Source organism: Amphiura filiformis, chromosome 7 (genome assembly GCF_039555335.1).
Source record: "Amphiura filiformis chromosome 7, Afil_fr2py, whole genome shotgun sequence".
NCBI classification, from domain to species: domain Eukaryota; kingdom Metazoa; phylum Echinodermata; class Ophiuroidea; order Amphilepidida; family Amphiuridae; genus Amphiura; species Amphiura filiformis.
In genome coordinates this window covers 63,275,774-63,292,976 of record NC_092634.1, presented here as the reverse complement: position 1 = coordinate 63,292,976, position 17,203 = coordinate 63,275,774, and the positions used below count along the sequence as shown (strand labels likewise).

Here is a 17,203-nt window from a genome sequence, read left to right as displayed (position 1 = left end):
AAAGATTTAATTCCCATTGACATTGTCACGATTCGATTGTAACCGTGTGTTTGAAGCTGTCAACTCCGGGATTGTTATTTACGATCAGCTGATTGAATATCACAGGCTGTTTTTAACGGCTGATATCGCTAATTGTTCAAAATGCGCATGCGCTAGACATGCGCATAAAACAAATCGTGTTCCCGTGGTGTTGCCGTCGGGATTGCCCTGGAATTGCCAGAGAAGTATGACCCACCCCCCCTGCCTTGGCACGACATCCTGACAGAAGGACTATGCCGAGTACAGATGTAGATGTAGATGTAGATGTATAGAAAAGTGTACTTTTGTTCCAGTTTCTAACCAGTAATTTCGGAATTCAAGCATTTTAAACAACAGTAAGTGTACATTTCGTCCAGTTTCTTACCAGTTGCAATGAATTATGGTAGTGTAAGCTTACCAATATTAATACCAAAAGCTGTGATAGTTTCTGCACTGTACATACTGTACAACTCTGTACAGTGTGAGTATGTACGCGAGTATAACAACTTGAGCAAGTCACAATATTTTCTCAAGTTGATTTATCCTTTCTATAAATAGCGACGTATACAGACAAAATATACACAACCACGTTCTCCGAGTACTGTACATACTACATAGTATAATTTAAAACTCTAGTCCGGGACTCTAGCGGGGTACACCCATCGTATGTGTACATGGACCTAATCCATGGGTTCCTACAAGGCTGATGACTGGACCGATGACACACATTCGATAGGTGTATCGTATAATATGTGTGAGTTACGACTTTTGACAATTGGCTCCCTAGTCCTAGCCCGAGGTACTCACACGTCCGTCACTCGATTTCCACCAGGGGTAGCGGGGGTGAATAACCCCCTAAATTTAAAAAATATTAATTTTTCACCCTCTATTGGGAATATGTGCAAGCTCGGGGGTGAAAACTGACCCTCTAGCTACTTTTGGACCGTACTCCTACCCCTGACTACACTGCAAAATATTTTTCACCCCCAAGATTTAATTTTCACCCCATGTATTTGGATTTTCTGCAAGCTCTGGAGTGAAAAACACAGGAAAACAACCCCGACTTTTGGGCCTTAATGCTGTAGGCCTACCCCTGATTTCCACTGTCCTTCTCCGTCACGAAGGTCTGAGACTCCTGAGCATATCTGGTCCAGGGTACACATAAAATACCACGTTTTCTCATAAATACCACTTCCTACCATTCCTCACGTGAAGATGAGACTTAAACAAAACATATTTGGTGCATGTTAGTAAATTTTGAGCACATTTGAGGATGGAAAATGTTTTGAATTCTTTCTATAAATAGATGCCGTCAGTGTGACGTCATCACCGCATGACGTGAGTTCACGGTGCCCCGTTTTTTTACGTCGTAGGGCATTCATGGCCCTAGTGAGGAAGGAACAGGGCCATGTTGTTTCGGCTACCCTAGTCCATACATTCGACATATAGCGGGGACTCTAGTCGTCTCTACAAATATGTCAATGACAGCAAGAACATGATAAAGTCTGACTTGGAATTTGCACATCATCTTGATCTTGATACTGCCCAACAGTCCTAGAGGAGTAAAGCGGTTAGGTTGATATGCGCATGCATGCAAATTTTAGTCTATAGATTTCTTGTAGATGTTGGGTTATGTTGGTTTTAAATTGTGTGGGATCTATTATGTTTAAGGGTACTACACCTAGCCAATTTTTTTTGCTTATTTTTGTGTTTTCTCAAAAATCATAGTGCATTGGTGACAAGTAAGATATAGGGCCTAGATATGTATATATTATAGAGACAAGGACTATAACTACTGCACTGAAAATTCAGCAACTCAAGGCAAGTAGTTATTGATTTATTGATCAAATATTGGTTTTCCCTAATTTTTGACTGTAAAGCAGTATTCAGACTTTTTATTGTACGTACAATATTGTATGCAACATATCTACGTTGTTTAATCTATTGCCATTCTATTTCCAGTAATGTTTAAGTTCTAACGAATGTTTGATGACGTAAAATCGATAATATATTTCTACTAGATATTACATGTAACATATTATCGATTTTTCGTCATCAACCATTCGTTAGAACTTAAACATTACTGGAAATAGAATGGCAATAGATAAAATAACGTAGATATGTTGCATACAATATTGTATGCATAATACTGGAGTCTGAAGCTAGCTTAACTCCACAACTGCTGTCTGTGCTGAAATAAAATTTCCAGTGTAGCAGTTGTAGTCCTTGCCCCTATAATATACATATCTTACTTGTCACCAATGCTCTATAATTTTTGAGAAAAATGTAAAAATAGGCACAAAATTGGGCAGGGTGTAATACCCGTTATCCAAATGATTTGATCGAGTAATTTATCAACTACCATGTATCCACGACAACACAATACTATAGGGACTGTGCAATAATTATGTCTACACCCAGGGTGATGTCTACACCCTGGGCCCTTAATTACTTAGTAACTCGGGGTCTGAAACAGTAACTTGGACCCCGAGATAGTAACTTCGACTTTTTAAGTAACTCGGGCCCCGACTTAGTAACTCTGGGTCTGAGATAGTAACTTGGGGCCTCGACTTAGTAACTCGGGGTCCGAGATAGTAACTCGGGCCTCGTCTTATTAACTTCGGGGTCCAAGATTGTAACTTCGGGCCTCGACTTAGTAACTCGGGTCTGAGATAGTAACACGGACCTCGACTTAGTAACTCGGGTCTGAGATAGTAACTTGGGGCCTCAACTTAGTAACTTGGTATCTGAAATAGTAACACGGACCCCAAGATAGTAACTCGGGGTCCGAGATAGTAATCCAGGCCGACGACTTTATAACTCGGGGTCCGGGATAGTAACTCAGGGTCCGAGATAGTAAGTCGGGGGCCCGACTTAGTAACTCGGAGTCCGAGATAGTAATTCGGGGCCCCAAGATACTACTTTGGGATCCGAGATAGTAGCTCAAGGTCCCGAGATACTAATTCAGGGTCTGATATAGTAACTCGGGCGGGCCCCAACTTAATAACACGGGCCCTTAGATAGTAACTCAGGGTTCCGACTTAATATCTTGGGGTCAGAGATATAATAACGCGGGGTCCGAGATAGTAACTCGGGGCCTCAACTTAGTAACTCGGGGTCTGAGATAGTAACACGGACAACGAGATAGTAACTCGGGGTCTGAGTTAGTAACTTGGGGCCCCAACTTAGTAACTTCGGGTACCGAGATAGTAACTCGGGCTTCAACTTAGTAACTCGGGGTCTGAGATAGTAACACGGACAATGAGATAGTAACTTCGGGTCTGAGTTACTAACTTGGGGGCCCCAACTTAGTAACTTAGGGCCCCAACTTAGTAACTCGGGGTCCGAAATAGTAACTCGGGCCCCGACAATATCTTGGGGTCAGAGATATAATAACTCGGGGTCCGAGATAGTAACTCGGGGCCTCAACTTAGTAACTTGGGGTCTGAGATAGTAACACGGACCCCGAGATAGTAACCCGGGTCCGAGATAGTAACTCGAGCGCCGACTTAGTAACTCGGGTCTGAGATAATAACACGGACCCGGAGATTGTAACTCGGGGTCCAAGATAGTAACTCGGGGCCCCGACGTAGTAACTGGCGGTCAGAGATAGTAACTCGGGGCCTCGACTTAGTAACTCGGGGTCCGAGATAGTAACTTGGGGCCTCAACTTAGTAACTTGGTATCTGAGATAGTAACACAGACCGAGATAGTAACTCGGGGTCCGAGATAATAATTCGGGCCCCGACTTTATAACTCAGGGTCCGGGATAGTACGGTAACTCAGGGTCAGAGATAGTAAGTCGGGGGCCCGACTTAGTAACTCGGAGTCCGAGATAATAACTTGGGCCCCCGAGATACTAATTGGGGGTCCGAGATAGTAGCTCAGGGTCCCGAGATACTAATTCAGGGTCTGATATAGTAACTCGGGCCCCAACTTAGTAACACAGGGCCCTTAGATAGTAACCTCGGGGTTCCGACTTAATAACTTGGGGTCAGAGATATAATAACACGGGGTCCGAGATACTAACTCGGGGCCTCAACTTAGTAACTCGGGGTCTGAGATAGTAACACGGACCACGAGATAGTAACTCAGGGTCCGAGTTAGTAACTTGGGGCCCCAACTTAGTAACTCGGGTACCGAGACAGTAACTCGGGGCCTCGACTTAGTAACTCGGAGTCTGAGATAGTAACACTGACCCCGAGATAGTAACTCGGGGTCCGAGATAGTAACTAACAGGGCTTCGACTTAGTAACTCGGGTCTGAGATAGTAACACTGACCCGAGATAGTAACTCGGGTCTGAGATAGTAACTTCGGGCCCTGACTTATTAACTCGGGGTCGAGATAGTAACTTCGGGCCCGACTTATTAACTCGGGGTCGAGATAGTAACTTGGGGCCTCGACTTAATAACTCGGGGTCTGAAACAGTAACCCAGACCCGAGATAGTAACTCGGGGTCTGAGATAGTAATTCAGGACCCCCAATTAGTATCTCGGGCCCCAAGTTACTATCTCGAACTCCGAGTTACTAAGTCGGGGCCCGAATTACTATCTCGGACCCCGAGTTCCTATCTTGGGTCTGTGTTACTATCTCAGATACCAAGTTACTAAGTTGAGGCCCCAAGTTACTATCTTGGACCCCGAGGTACTAAGTCGAGGCCCCGAGTTACTATCTCTGATCCCCTAATTACTACGTCGGGGCCCCGAGTTACTATCTTGGACCCCAAGTTACAATATCAGGGTCCGTGTTATTATTTCAGACCCGAGTTACTAAGTCGAGGCCTGAGTTACTATCTCGGACCCCGGGTTACTATCTTGGGGTCTGTGTTACTATCTCAGACCCCAAGTTACTAAGTTGAGGCCCGAAGTTACTATCTCTAACCCCTAATTACTAAGTCGGGGCCCCGAAGTTACTATCTCAGACCCCAGTTACAATCTCTGGGTGCGTGTTACTATTTCAGACCCGAGTTAATAAGTCGAGGCCCCGAGTTACTATCACGGACCCCGAAGTTACTAAGTCGAGGCCCGAGTTACTATCTCAGACCCGAGTTACTAAGTCGGGTTCGAGTTACTATCTCAGACCCCAAGTTACTAAGTCGAGGCCCGAATTACTATCTCGGACCCCGAAGTTACTACCTCGTACCCGAGTTACTAAATCGGGCCCTGAATTACTATCTCAGACCCGAGTTACTATCTCGGGTCCGTGTTACTGTTTCAGACCCGGGTTATTAAGTCGAGGCCCCAAGTTACTATCTCGGACCCCGAGTTACTATCTCGGGTCAGTGTTACTATCTCAGACCCGAGTTACTAAGTCGAGGCCCGACTTACTATCTCTAACCCCGAGTTACTATCCCGGACCCTGAGTTATAAAGTCCGGGGCCCGATTACTATCTCGGACCCGAGTTACTATATAGGGTCCGTGTTACTATCTCGGATACCAAGTTACTAAGTTGAGGCCCCAAGTTACTATCTCGGACCCCGAGTTACTAAGTCAAGGCCCCGAATTACTATCTCGGACCCCGAGTTACTAGGTCGGGGCCTGAATTACTATCTCCGACCCCGAGTTACTATCTCGCGGTCCGTGTTACTGTTTCAGACCCCAAGTTATTAAGTCGAGGCCCCAAGTTACTATCTCTGACCCGAGTTAATAAGTCGGGGCCCTGAAGTTACTATCTGGGACCCCGAGTTACTAAGTCGAGGCACCGAGTTACTAAGTCGAGGCCCCAAGTTACTATCTCGGACCCCGAGTACTATCTTGGACCCAGAGTTACTAAGTCTGAGATACTATCTCGGGCCTATCTTGGACCCAAGATACTAAATCCGGGCCCGAGTTACTAACTCAGATATCGAGTTACTAAGTCGGGGACCGAGTTACTATCTTGGACCCTGAGTTACTATCTCGGGTCCCGAATTGAGGCCCCGGGTTACTAAGTCGGGCCCTGAGTTACTATCTCGGACCCGAGTTACTAAGTCGGGCCCGAGTTACAGTCGGGCCCTGAGTTACTATCTCGGACACACAAGTTTTAAGGTGTATTTTGGACGAAAAGAATTCCCTGTTTCATCTCTACATAATCATATGACCTATTTTTTCGCGATTGCACGAACAAGTATACGTAATTCTTGGCAACACTGATTAGTGTATATTTCTATGCTGGCTTTTTCATGAGCCACTCCCGCCTAGGCGGAAGTACCTATACACCCTCACATAAGTCAATTGAAGCCGTACAATTTATCGCTAATTTACGACCATAAAATTTAGACACTTCTCTTGTCTGTATTAGCATCAACTCTCTCATGTCACGTTTTCATGTCAGAAATTAACATAACTCCCGAAACCGAAAACAGAAATTATCTTCGTTCAACTTTTCAGTAGGCAACAAAAGACTAGAATAAACACTCTAGTGTATGCCACAACTTTATCATGCTCACAAGTGAAACAGGACATTGAAGTTCATGATTCCCATTGTGCTACATGTGTATACCACACTCTCATGTGTACAACAATATTATCACTATAGATGATTTCCATTGTGCTATACAACATTCCCATGTATACTACAACTTTTATCACAGGTGGAACAGAGTACTATAGATGATTTCCATTGTGCAATACAACACTCCCATGTATACTACAACTTTATCATGGGTGGAACAGAGTACAAAGATGATTTCCATTGAGCTATACAACACTCCCATGTATACTACAACTTTATCATGGGTGGAACAGAGTACTGTAGATGATTTCCATTGAGCTATACAACACTCCCATGTATACTACAACTTTATCATGGGTGGAACAGAGCACAAAGATGATTTCCATCGAGCTATACAACACTCCCATGTATACTACAACTTTATCATGGGTGGAACAGAGTACAAAGATGATTTCCATTGAGCTATACAACACTCCCATGTATACTACAACTTTATCATGGGTGGAACAGAGTACTGTAGATGATTTCCATTGAGCTATACAACACTCCCATGTATACTACAACTTTATCATGGGTGGAACAGAGCACAAAGATGATTTCCATTGAGCTATTCAACACTCCCATGTATACTACAACTTTATCATGGGTGGAACAGAGTACTATAGATGATTTCCATTGAGCTATACAACACTCCCATGTATACTACAACTTTATCATGGGTGGAACAGAGTACTGTAGATGATTTCCATTGAGCTATACAACACTCCCATGTATACTACAACTTTATCATGGGTGGAACAGAGTACTATAGATGATTTCCATTGAGCTATACAACACTCCCATGTATACTACAACTTTATCATGGGTGGAACAGAGTACAAAGATGATTTCCATTGAGCTATACAACACTCCCATGTATACTACAACTTTATCATGGGTGGAACAGGACACTATCTATTGTGCTATAATGTAAATTATTTCTAGTGTCCTGTCCCTCCTGTGACAAAGTTGTGGTATACAAGGAATGTTGTATAGCACAATTAAAATTATGATTTAGGTGTCCCTTCCCACCCGTGACAAAGTTGTGGTATACAAGGGAATGTTGTATTGTTTAAATCAAATCATCTTTACTATCCTATCCCACCTGTGACAAAGTTGCGGTGTTCATGGGTATCTTGTAAAGCACAATTTTAATCTTCTATATTTTACCCACATGTAACATTTATGTTTTTTGTGTTTTATATTTTAAAGAATGGTGCAAACTTCATGAAGTAAATGAACATGTGAAGCCATTGGCTGCGAGTTCGGGTGTCAGGGCATCTGATGTTTTGCAATTGATCTTCCTAGAGGTGAGTTAAGGTTTACACTATATGTTTTGGGCAGAAGTTTCGGCCGAATGTTAAATAAGTTTAGCTTAGATTTGCAAGTTTCATAAATGAAAATTTGCAATTATTTCTTGATATTTCTTGATTTATTTTTTAATATATCTAAGCAATAGTTTTGCCATTTTAACCCTCCCAAAAACATCATGCAAATGGGGTGGAAATGACACTACTTATATCAATCATTGGGATTTCCTTAATAAAACCAATACCATTCCTCATGTGTGTTAGCTTTACTTGTCTCAATATTCGAATGCAAATGCTGCTAGTTCATGCTACCATCTAACTCGCCTTATGAAAGCATTACATAGAACATATTGACCATTTTAGGTGGCATTTTGTCTATATGTATTTTCAGATAGCTAACTCAAATACTACACCTTACAGATACAATAGCTAGCTATGTCAAATCCATTATGTTCATTTAACTTAAATCAGCAAAGAAAAGTGTTTAAATGGGATTTTGTGAATTTGCATAAGTCAAGAAGCTGTTTTGAAAAATCACATCCTGTACGATAATTTTAAAGCAATTCTGTGCACAACACCATAGTTAAGTTTGCCACCTTAAATATCTACCGTATAAATTTTTAAAAATTCTGTGACTTATTTATAATTCTATTACTCTTACGACCCATTATTCAAAATCGCGCACTGTGATTTGTTAAAACACGTCACATGAGAGCCCATTATTCTGCAATAATGGGTCAAGCGCCATAACACACTCTACGCACAGCATTACGCTGTGCAATATTTCGCGATACACGCTCCACCTTGAAGTAAACAACTGAAAATATTTGTGCCAAAAATGATATTTTCTCTTTAAATCGCACTATTTTCTGGTAATAGAATAGAAATAAAGGGTGCAGCATTATCCTTTACACGCAAATAATGTGTCCTTGGCAGTAAAAGCGTCTAAATAATGGGTGAGGACACATTATTTGGGTGTAAAGGATAATGCATTACCCTTTATTTCTTAAATAAAAGGAAGGTCTGAAAATGTTGTGTTAATTATTATTAATATTCATGTTATTCTCATTAATAACTTTTCTGCAGGCACTAGCACTGTCTAAGGAGTAAGGATTCCTTCAATAGTTTGCAGATTGAAGCAGCCTTTTAACAGGCAACAACACAAAGAACAAGAGAGTATAGAGAATCAAGAATGCAGCAAATAAGAACTGCCCTGAAGTCTTTGGATGTCATTATTGGAACTTAATAACAATCCATTGCCATAGTCCATTTGGGACAAGATCAAGGCACAAACCACCAGATAGTAGATGCCATGGTCCTTGAAACCAATTGATATTTTATGTAGTTGCTAATTTATAATAGATTACAGGGATACAATGTATATGATATGTGCAGCCACTGTCATCTGTGTATCAAATATAACACAGAGGTTGCATACTGGATTGCAGAGCTGGATTGATGGAATCATCGCCAACTGTTAGCATAGCAGGAGATAAGCTATGTGTATGATAATTTGATGCGCCAATAGAAAACTCTATCTCATCATTTAGCTTCCAGAGATTTTATGGTCATCCAGTGTTTTATTCAGTGATGCTAGATGAGGCTGTTTTCATGGAGTTTGGATAAGATACATTAAAATATCTGTATAACTGAATGTCATCACCGTAACATATAGAGAGGTTTCTTGATTGACAAGTGTATAATATTATGGTGAATGACATACATGTAACAGGGCCAATCATGGATCCTTGTGACAGGCTTTGTCGTCTAGATTTTAAAGGGGAGTGGTTACTCACTCTCTAGTATGATACTAGGCGAGTGGTCAAATCATTCTCTAGCATGATTGCTAGGAGAGCTGTTAACATTGTATTTGAACACAGATATTGGAACATCTGTGATTTGAAGTGATCATTTTTATGTGAGCTGGCTATCTGGTGAATATAACTGGTATTACCATATAGTCACATAACAGTAAAAAAAATAATTCTTAAGGTTGGTCTTAACCCTCAGGGAATTATGGGCCTCATAACTGCTAAATTTTTGGTCTTTTAAAATGACAAAGACTTGATGAATTCATATGCGAGGTCAAATTTGGGCAAAAATGCTCAGTTATGGAGAAAATTAAAAACAATTTTACCCAAATTTTCATGGGCATTGTACCAAAAAATTCTTTACAAAATTAATTTTTTAAACCTATTTTTATTCATTTTTTAAATTTTGACCAACTTTGAGAAATTTTTACCAAAACTGGTTGAAAAATGCTCAATTTTGCCGGAAAAAAAAAAACATGAAAAAAAGCCTGATTTTTCGCTCAATTTTCATTTTTTTTTGGTGAAGTTGATCAAAATCTTAAAAAGTAAATGGTCCTAGATATCTATACGCTGGCGAATTACGTAATAATCGGATTAACTACCATAGCAATAGGTACAAACAATTTTTGATTATATCGCTGCACTACTACGTTCATGCGGTACCTCTGCATTGAACCATAGATGTCAAAGAAATGCTAATCACTTGCACCTGTAAGATTAGTCTCTTTGAAAAGAGCGGTATTGTATTCAATCTACTATATGATTGACGACAGGTGATGAGTGCAACCTGCTTGTAGTGCAGCGCGGTATATTCAAAATTGTTTGCACCTATTGCTATGGTAGTTAATCCGATTAATTACGTAATTTCGCCAGCGATATCTAGTTTTTAAAAATAAAATTTTTACTGAAGAATGTTTTTGTTGTTGCCAAAAATAATTTGGGTAAAAAAATTGGTTTGAATGTAAAGGTTTTTTGATCAATTTTCATTAACACAGCAATGAAATTCAGACATGGAACTTTCATAACTTTCAGCTAACTCCAATTAGGCTGGAATTAGCAAAGTCAAACACTGAAAGGGATGCAAATTATTATAATTATATTCTCACAGTACAGGGTGTCCCAGAAAACATCTCCAGAAATAGACAATATCATCAAAATATTTTAAAAGCAGTGGGTAGCTCATTGTGCACATTATACACAAATTTTATTTTAATTAGGTTGGCTGGATGCAAAGAAATGAGTGATTGATCACACAATGCACACATCAACAACTCATTCCAAGTTTGATTAACAGGCACTTTTGTCACACTTGCTCACCCCTTCGTAAAGTTTGTGTATCTCATTCAATTCAGTCCTCTGATCTATTTTATACGATGGTATTATGTTACTCATGCTTGCACTGAAGGTGAAAAACGTGAGTGAATATAACATTTGATCTGCCTTTACTTTGATACACAGTGCCTGAATTGTAAGAAACTTAACATGGATTGCAGAAATTGGATAGCTATACAATTAACAGATTTAATTCTTTACGCAATATGTTAAACTTTCAAAACCCAAGAAATACATGATTAAGCTTAGAGCTTCTAATTTTTATACTGTGCTATATTATGTTTAATGTTTTAATTTTTTAAGTTAAAACTTTGCATTCATGGCAATATTTGAAGCAACATTTTGTCCAAGAAAACTTTGGTTTTTGTAAGCTTTCCAGCTTTAATTCTTTGTGTTGTGCAATATGTTATATTGCAACTTTCCAAAGAACATGTGAGCCAAGAATGACAATGATCAAGTGCTTGTACATCTTTACGTGTAATTTTTGATACCATGCAACATTATGTTCAAATTTTAAAAGATTTACATTTTACATAGCCATTTCTTGGAAAATTCCAAAACATTAATTATTGTGTGAGAAAACTTTTTTTGTCAGCTGGAATTCTTTATACAATAATTCTTTATGCAATAATTATATTAATATTAACGAAAAAATATATTTACAAGTACCAAGCACCATTTTAGATTCAAGCTTTAATATCACATAGTATTTTCACATTTTAACAAAAGTTTATTACATGTTTAGCAAAACACAGATTGTGTAAGAAGAATAAAAAGAATTTCACCAAACAAAACACAAAGTCAATTGATAAGCATTAGTGTGCATTGTGTTGAATGATCTTTCTTTCAAACTTAATGAAATGAATTGAGATGTATGTTATGTAATCGCTCATATCTTTGCAATCAGTCAACCGATTCAAGTGTGTAAGATGCAGAATAAGAGGGCTACATGCTGTTTTTTATGTTTTGGATTTGGATGCTTATTTGTCAGCTTATGTCAAAATTCATTCACCTTGTAATCTTTTTCTGGAACACCCTGTATATTAATTTAATTTGCTAGGTAACAGTAAGGAACTTCTTTAAAAGTTTTGCAAATTTCAATCTGCATAATTAATTAGAGCTAATTTTGACTTGTCCAAAAAATTAGTCATAATTGAAAATTATGCAGATTGAAATTAGCAAAAAGTTAAATGTAATGTGTTTCTAGATAGCCCTTACAGCTACCCACATTGCAACATTATAACATTTCCATTAGAGATAGAATTTAACTTCTTTTCCACAAAATGTTAGTTTCCACTGTCAGATATGTCCTCTTTTAAATTTTGGCCTGAGCAAATGATGCAATAAAAAGAAAATCACTGTATAATACCAGCACATAAGCCGCCAATGTGAGCCACTCCTTCAAATGTGACTGGTGTCGGTCCCGCACGCATTGTATGGAGAGTATTGTGAACATTGTGTGTTAAGTTTTGAAAAACATGAGGTTGTTCTCCTCAGCAAATGTTACAATATAACCTGATTTTAAAAAAATTGTCAAATCAGCAGTTTTTAAGTAAAAAAAATCCCTTAAGATGGGTAGGGGTTTCAGATTGCCATCAGCACACCCCTGTTAAAATTTAATTTGAGCCCCCTCCCCCAACATTTTTTGTTTCAAATGAATGAGCATCAAGTCAGAGTGAGAATCTTGGATAAATCTGCCATATATGATTAAAAGTAAGTTTTATTCAAAGTGTCATATTAAGGGACTGTGTATTCTCAGAAATGCATTAATTAAAAGTGCTGTAACTTTAAATTAAACAAAATTTAATGCAAGTATATATTTTTGTTATGCAAAAAGTATTTTTTTTGAAGAAACTTCAAAAAAGCACATTGTTTTGCCTTAAATTATTTGGAACACACTGTACCCAAATTTGGATTTCATGGGGTTTTTTTTGTAATTAGACACTCCATTCATGGAACGGTTTTTCATGATTTGGATATTAGTCTTATTTTTGAATTTTTGAATTTTCGTCTTATTTGGTCAATAATTCAAAATAAGGCCTAAGCGAGTCTAGGTTACAAAAAAAACCACAAAATCCAAATTTTGGATTTTTCCTTCCTATAGTGTGTTCCAAACAATTTTAGGCAAAATCATGAGGTTTTTCTTATTTTCTTCAAAATTGTTCTTTTCACCCCAAATTTGTATTTATATTTAGATAATTTCCTTTCCAAAATGTATACTTTTATCTTGGATTAGTAACTTTTGGGCCATTCCATTTAAAATCCACACCACCCCTGTGGAAGATTTAGCTAAAGTCTTTCAAAGAGGGAGTATGAGTTTTGAATAGAATAAACCATTGGGTAACTTCATTTGAAATACTCACTCCAGCTGTGGAAGATATAGGTAAAGCCATAATACAGAGGGGAGTATGGGTTTCAAAATGATAAACCCTGACCAGTTAGGCAGTTACATTTGAAAAATATACTCCCCTGTAGATTTCAACTGGAATACTAGCCCATTATGCATTTCTGAGAATGCACAGTCCCTTTAAGGGGGTACTACACCCCTAGCCAATTTTTTTGCCTATTTTTGTGTTTTTCTCGAAAATTATAGCGCATTGGTGATAAGTAAGATATGTATATTATAGGGGCAAGGACTACAACTACTGCACTGAAAATTCAGCAACTCAAGGCAAGTAGTTATTGATTTATTGATAAAATATTCGTTTTCCCTCATTTGTGACTGTAACTCCACAACTGTTGTCTGTGCTGAAATAAAATTTCCAGTGTAGCAGTTGTAGTCCTTGCCCCTATAATATACATATCTTACTTGTCACCGATGCTCTATAATTTTGAGAAAAATGAAAAAAATAGGCATTAAAATTGGGCAGGGGTGTAGTACCCCTTAAATATAATAAATTAAATGAAAATATAAATCAATTGAAAACATACCAGTTACATTAAATATCATTTATAGAAAAATAAAGTTATCTATTACTTGACTGAGTTTGTGTACCAAACCAAATTTGATTGATGGGAACAAAGAAAAATATTGTTAGTAAATTGCATGTGTATGTATATTGTGACATGCATAAAAACAGATGGTTGAGTGGTTCTAATAATTGCACAAGTACATGATTGCTATTATTGTATGTAAACGAGAAATTATGTAACTTTTAGTATTTCAATTTTAAGTGTTCTATTATGATGCTATAATAATAAACAGTTCAAGAGAGAAATTAAACATTAGCCAGTGTAATTATTGCATGTTTTACTGTCTCTTACCAGGTATCATGACTATCATCAGGGTTATAAATATATTCACCAGTGTTGCAATATGTCGGCAAAATTCATGACATATTTTTTTTGTTGAAAAAGGCACAAAAATCATGGAAAAGTTCAGGGAGGAGACTGGATGTGATATGTCTATTTTTGACATCACTATTGGGTCACTATCATGAAATCTTCACAAATAATTAATTCTAAATCATAAAATGTGTTATGTGTTTGCTAAATCAAAAATAATTATGTTATTCCAAAACCACTTTCAGCATTGTAGTTTCGCAAGGCTTGTGCTTTCATAATGCGTGTCCTGTACTGCCTTGAAAAGTCATGAATTTTGGTTTAAATTACAAACATTTCATAAATAAATGTGGAATGTATTGTTAATTGAAATTCAAAGAGAAAGTGACCATCCAAACTTGTTAAAGACAGGCATTCAAGAAGGAAGCAATATATCAGATCAATAATGGGTGTTTGGAGGCCAATGGAAGTACTATGACTACCACAAACAAAATTGATGGATACAAATGAAAACCCAGCCCATCCCCAACATGCCATTAAACCTAGAATCCGTACCCTAAAAACCCAACCTGAATTACCTTAAACCCCAAACAGTACCCTTAAACCCAACAAACACGTACCCTTAAAGCCTAACTACTTGTACCCTTAAACCCTAACACGTACCCTTAACCTCCAAAACGCAGGACTAACCTTAAACCCCAACACTTACCCTTAAACCCAAACATGTACCTTTAAAATTCCCAACAAGTTAGCCCTAACCTTTAAACCCAAACCCAACCTACCTGTACCCTTCCTTAACCCCCAACATGTAGGCCCTGGTCCCCAAACTATATGTACCTATATGTCCAACAAGTCAGACCTACCCTTTAAACCCAAACCCAACCTGTAGGCCTACCCTTAAACCCCAACACGTAGGTACCATTATTCCCCAAACTGCACCTTTAAACCCCAACACGTAGGCCAAGGCCTATCCTTAAACCCAACCTGAACTGCCTTGAACCCCAACCAGTCCCTGAAACCCAACATACAAACATGTACCCTTAAAGCCCAACCGCATGTACCCTTAAACCCCGACACGTACCCTTAACCCCCAAACGTAGGCATAGGCCTACCCTTAGAGCCCAACATTTACCCTTAAACCCCAACATGTACGTGTACCTTAAAAACTCCCACAAGTCAGACCTGCCCTTTAAACCCAAACCCAACCTGTAGGCCTATACCCTTCCCTAAACCCCAACATGTAGGCCCTTGTCCCCAAACTGTAGACCTATACGTAGGCCTAACCCCAACATATGTACCTTTAAAACTCTAACCTAAAGTCAGGCTTGCCTTTAAAACCCAAACCCAACCTGTAGGCCTACCCTTAAACCCCAATATGAAGGCCCTGCCCTAAATCCCCAACCTGTACCTGTAGCTGTAAACCACAACACATGCCCTTAAACCCCATGACATCTACGAAACTCCAACATGTACCCTTTAAACTCCAAACCAACCCCTGAAACCCATGTAGGGCCGCGTACCTTTAAAATGCCCCCATCCATTACCTGACACACAATGACAGGCCAGATCATTTTGGAATTTGGAAACCGCATAGGCTTAATTCTGTGGCATAGTTTAAAAAACACTGAAATATTGTCTAAAAACGTGACAACAGCGAGCAGGAAATTGTGCATACTATTTGCCACCGTTTTCCTATTGTTTTTCTGTGCCTTTTATGAAGTATAATATTGCAAGATGCCCAAAACACACGTGCCTCCTATTTTTCTGTAGGCCAATGCTCTTTAGCCTGGCTTCAACATTTTGTTTGAGCTTGGTCATATCAAGACCCAAGCGTGTCTCGCACGGAACGACCATTTAAACAAACAAACGAAAGTAGGCCTAAATATTATACCACCTATGGCTAGAATTTTCTTTGGATGTGGGGATCCAAATTTACAAAAAGTGAGCGTCAATGAAATTGCGACCCCCCCCCCCCTCTCACCGTACACCTACTTACCCCTACGCTAAAATTTTATTGAAATCAGTCTTTTGAATAAATTAAACACACTATCTGTGGTCATTTGTGACTCTCTATATTTTGGTCATCAATTTGTTTTTCTTAAAACCTCCCCCCCCTCCGTATAATTGGGACCCACCCCCTTTCCGAAGAAAACACAGATCCCATGCAAGTATCAATCCGGAGCAGACGCCAGTACCAATCTGTTAAATACAGCCTTGGATACCTTCATCAAATGAACGGGTTATTTTCTCCTAACATTATGCAAATACGAAAATACCAACATGCAAATTAACCTCAATGCACACCGAGTGTATATAAGTACTATCACCATGATATCATAGTATACTACGACTCTGTCACGGTCAAAACGTGATGAACCACTGGTTTTTCATGGCAACGGGATCATCGCGCAGCACCGGCATATAATATTGTATCATAGATGATTGTATAAAGCGGATAACACATTTACACTTTTCGCAACACTTTAAGGGGTACTACACCCTCGATAAATTTGTGTCTATTTTTGCATTTTCTCAAAAAAAATAATAACACACTGGTAACAAAAGTTATGTATATTATTGGGGCAAGGAATCCAATTACTACACTGGAATTTCAGTGTCCCAAGACAAGCGGTTCGTTATTTATGATAAGAAATAAGGTACCGCTAGGATGTACCTCATTTCCTATCGCAGCCGCGGATCCAGAGAGAAAAAAAAATACGGGGGGGCGCAAAATACATGAGATTTCTAGAGGGCGACGAACTATATGGCCGCGAAGCGGTCATGGCGTCGCGCTTGCGCGACGCAGGGGGGTGTCTGAGGGGGGATGTGCCCCCCTCAGAAGTGAGAAATTTTTGCAAAATTAAGACCAAATTGAAGCCATTTGGTGGACCATTTTGACACTATTATTGTGTAAAATTTGAGTTTGAAAGAGCGGAAAATTTGTGAAATGACCATAACGGCTATTTCCTATTCGTGG

At 39.0% G+C, this 17,203-nt stretch overlaps 1 protein-coding gene and 1 long non-coding RNA gene across 2 annotated transcripts in view; one reads left to right on the top strand and one right to left on the bottom strand.

Annotated features, from left to right (window-relative positions):
* LOC140157456 (androglobin-like) overlaps positions 1 to 17,203 on the bottom strand; it is a 266,592-nt gene that overhangs the window by 234,105 nt on the left and 15,284 nt on the right. The window lies entirely within an intron of this gene.
* Positions 307 to 9,619, top strand: LOC140156423 (uncharacterized). Its single transcript, XR_011859560.1, has 3 exons — positions 307 to 374; positions 7,704 to 7,801; positions 8,888 to 9,619. It is a non-coding gene; the product is annotated as an uncharacterized lncRNA (long non-coding RNA).